Here is a 4,358-nt window from a genome sequence, read left to right on the forward strand (position 1 = left end):
TGTGTGTGTGTGTGTGTGTGTGTGTGTGTGTGTGTATGTATGTTATAAGTAGCCTATTTTAATTAGATGGCTGGTGAAAGTTAGATGCAAAATTTTAAAATATTGTGGGTATGTTTTAGCAAATTCTTCAGAGTTTATCTTAGTGAAATCAATATAAAATGTCATTTTAATGGCTTGTGATCTTTTTTAGAAAACAATATCTTAAAAACAGCATCCTGATAAGAGCAGAGCAGTAAGCAGCATGTGAATACATGGCTTTTGATGATGTGATAATCATGCCATTTGTTGCAGCTTGAGATACAGAGAACAAGCAATCAGACTGAAGTTAAGGGGCCTACAGAAGGGAAATTTTCATGTATAATATCTGCAGAAGTGTTTTTTTCTGTAAAAGAAAAAGAGTATTAGTTCAACGTAACATGAGTATTGACTTTTTACAGTTGGCAAATGCATTACACTAAAATACAATAAACTATTTAACAAAATCAGATAAGCAGAGAGAGATGAAAACATATTCTGTATACATTCAAAAATTGTCTGAATAAAGAGGTAAGAAAAGAATTAATTTTGATGGGAAAGTACTACTTTGAATTTCCAGAAAGGAGAGATGTCCTGTAAGAGGATATTTCTTTTAAAGCGTTTATGAAATAATGAGTTTATCAACTTATCTAAATGTGTCATTATTTAAAAAATGACCAACTGCCATGAAAAATATCATATTTATTACTTGAATATTACGTATGCAAAATCTGAACTATAAAATGTTGACATTTTAAAACATTCTACAGTTTTAGCTTTTGCTTTGCTTTCATATATGTGTGAACACATGCCACTGTCAAAGCACATGAGTGGAAGTCAAAGAAAAACTGGAAGAGCTGAATTTTTTTCATTCTACAATATGAGGTTCAGGATGAAACCTATGTTGTAACCATTGCATTGAATACTTTTATCCACTGACCAATATTTAAATCATTACTCTCAGTGTTACAATGAAAGTTTATTTTCCCATCCCACAATCTCCTTATAAGTGTTATTGTCTTAACACTAGATGTAGATTTGGTAAACTTATTTTCCACTTCTTTACAATGCCATTTTGTACTATTGATAAGGTCCTTGATAGACAGAAGCATTTCTGTTTTATAAGGTTCCATTTATGAGTAGTTTCTCTTAATATTTGTGCTATTGTTATTCTGTTCAGGAAACTGTCCCCTGTGCCCTTTCATTCAAGGTTATTCTACATTTTTCCCTTATCAGGTTCAATTTATCTGGTTTTATGTTAAATCTTTAATCCACTTGGACTTATTTTTGTGGACAGTGACAAATTTGGATATATTTATAGTCTTCAACTGAGAAATATTTAATTTGACCGCAAACATTTGTTAGTTGTTTGTTTTTTCCAGTGTATATTTCTGGCTTTTTTTTTCTGTTTTTGTTGTTGTTGTTGTTTGCTTGTTTTTTATTTTGTTTTGTTTTATCTAAGATCAGGTATCCATAGGTGTACGAATTTGCATTTGGGTTCATTTCAATTTCATTAGATGATATGTCTGCTTTTATGCCAATATCATGTTTTCCCCCCTATTACTATATAATACAATTTGAGATAAAAGATGATTGTGATTTAAGGATCTCCTTTTTTTGTTAAGGATTGTTTTCAATGTCCTGTTTTGTTTAGTTTTATTTTCAATTTTACTTATTTTAAAGCCTCAGTGGTTATAAACCAAAAACAATATATCAAAGTGCATAAATACTAGGCACCCCTACTCTTATTAAATCTAGACAGAGCAGCAAAGTAGGGGAAAGGGGTTACAAAGGCAGGTAGCAGAGTTAGAGATATCCCGTTGCCTCCTGTGGTAGGTGTCCCACAAGAACAGCAAGCTGGACAACTGTAGTCTATGTGTGGTAGACCTTGGCCAGTTGCATTTAGTCATTCAAGTTTCCTGTTTGGTGGTCTAGTCTCTGTGACCTCCTATGGACTCAGGTACAGTCCTGTATTTTTGTTTTACCATATGAAGTTGATAGTTATCCTTTTAAGTTCTGTGAAGAATTATGTTGGAATTGTGACAGAGATTGCATCGAATCTTCTTGTGGGATGATCATTTTTTATTATGGAAATCTTACCAACACATGATCATAGGAGAAACAAACTCTTAAAGGAATCAAATAAAACTGTTCAAGACCTGAAAATGGAAAAAGAAGGAATAAACAAAATACAAACAGGGAATCTTGGAGATAGAAAACACAGGAATGTTAAGAGAAACTACAGAGGCAAGCTTTATCAATAGAACATGAGACAGAATTGTCTCTGGGTAGTGAAGATACCATAGAAGAAATGCATTCATCAGTCAAAGAAAATGTTAAATTAAAAAAAAATCCTGATACAAAATGCAGAATAAAATAGATATCAGTGCTAGATTTGTAACACAAAACATGAGCTCTGATAAATGTGTATCACCTTTTGGGTTGTGTCTCCCTGTAAGTGTGCTATGTAAAATACCATCATTACATCCTTTAAGTCTGAGTCAGAGAAAACTACTCTACTTTCTTTACAGTCCTTGGATTTGCTTTCCCAGTATGTCAGCCACATAATTGGAATCACATAAAAGAATAGAATTAATATCATCTTGATTTAAGTTTGGTAGGCCATACTCATGCATAGCACAGCAGAGGCCAAGCCCAGAAGTAATGGCTCTCCATTCCTAGGCAGACGTCAAAGAATAATAACTCCTCCAAGGTTAGGCCTTCAGGGCCCTTTCCTTATCCAAGTTACAATTATGATTGGCTTCAGTATATATTTTCATTAACCAATTGGTTTTTCCTTTAGGGAGTGAAATAATTAATGTGTTCATAGACTATTTTCTGATAAGTTTTAGACAAAAAAGACATGATACAATAAAAGTGTTTTAAACTTCTGTTCTGTGATTCATCTTGCTTTTAGATAGAAGTCTAGATCAGGTTTTCAGACACTAAGAGTGTCTCCAAATATCATCCCACCGATCCCTACTCACTGTGAGATTCTTATATAAATCTACTGCAAAGGTGACCTATAAGGCAATAACTTACTGAAATGAGCCCTCAGAGTCTTGTCTGGGTTCTGGAGCTCACAATGAAAGATTATTGATGTTTTCAGCTGAAAAGCTGTCAATTAGATGTACAGTTTGCCATAACAGCTCCAGGGTATAGCCTGAACTCTGCTGTAAATTTAGTAGATCTTCACTACAGCCACAGAGTCAAGTGCATTGTTCTGTTTCTTACAGGGGATACAGATGTCCATCTTCCTTGGACACATGCCAGAAATCAGAAAAGGGTTTGATGCCCCTTCTATTTCTTATAATATTTGGACCTTATAGTGAAAAACTCACTTCAAAAGCAAGTCCACTTTTGTTTTTGTTTTTAAATTGAAAATTAATGATTCAGCCATTCTGAAAATATAACAGGAATAAATTTATACTTACTACTAATTCTGCAACGTAGTGATAATGAGAATTATGTAATTTTAAGTTGAGAAAACAGCTAATTTCTTTAAAGTTGATTTTTTTTTAAATGTAGCTTTTTAAAATTGTATTCTTTCCTCTCTGAGTTGCTTCATTTTCAATTCACAAGGTCTCCAGACTCAGCCATCTGGCTCCTTTCCTGTCAATCTATTGTAGCCTTTGTTGCCAAGGTCACTTTTTCTTTTTTGTCACTAATTTCAATGGACCCTATTCTGACTTTATCTTTTTGAATTCTCTGTAATACTTCAGGATGCTACCTGGCCATGTAGAAAAGCTCATCCAGCTGCTGAGTCAGACTGCTTCCAAATCACAGCTTAAACCTTTGAGACTGAGTCCAGCAAAATTAGTTTTATGGCCAGAAAGAATCAGATTCAATCTGTTTTGCCTCACTTTGTAGTTTGACTCTGAAAGAAAAAAAATATCAAAATAAATAAAAAGGAAATCTCAGGCGAGCAAGTGTATACTTGAGTTTTAGGAGAAAAAAAAAACATTTTTATGAGTGCATGTTTTCTTTCTCAAATACTCTCTGTACTAGAACATGTCAGCCCTGATTTGGTTCAGTCACACAGTCTAAACCATGAGTGGATACAGGATTCTGCTAAGAGTTGAAATTCCTTCTTCCTGATTAGGAGATGTTACAGGGTCAAGAGAGTACAGCAGTTCAGACGCCCACCAACAGTAAATAAAATGAATCTATATCAGCTTTTGTCATCATTTCTTTCTTTGTTTGAATCTATCTTAGTTCTTCTGGTTGGAGTAAGATGAAATTTCATAGTGGTTTTTATTTGCATTTTCTTGAAGATTGTAGATATTGAATCCTTAAAAAAAATCATTTCATAAATCTTTGAATTTCATTGTTATAAAATGATA

Source organism: Grammomys surdaster, unplaced genomic scaffold (assembly GCF_004785775.1).
Source record: "Grammomys surdaster isolate TR1022 unplaced genomic scaffold, NIH_TR_1.0 174, whole genome shotgun sequence".
Classification (NCBI taxonomy): domain Eukaryota; kingdom Metazoa; phylum Chordata; class Mammalia; order Rodentia; family Muridae; genus Grammomys; species Grammomys surdaster.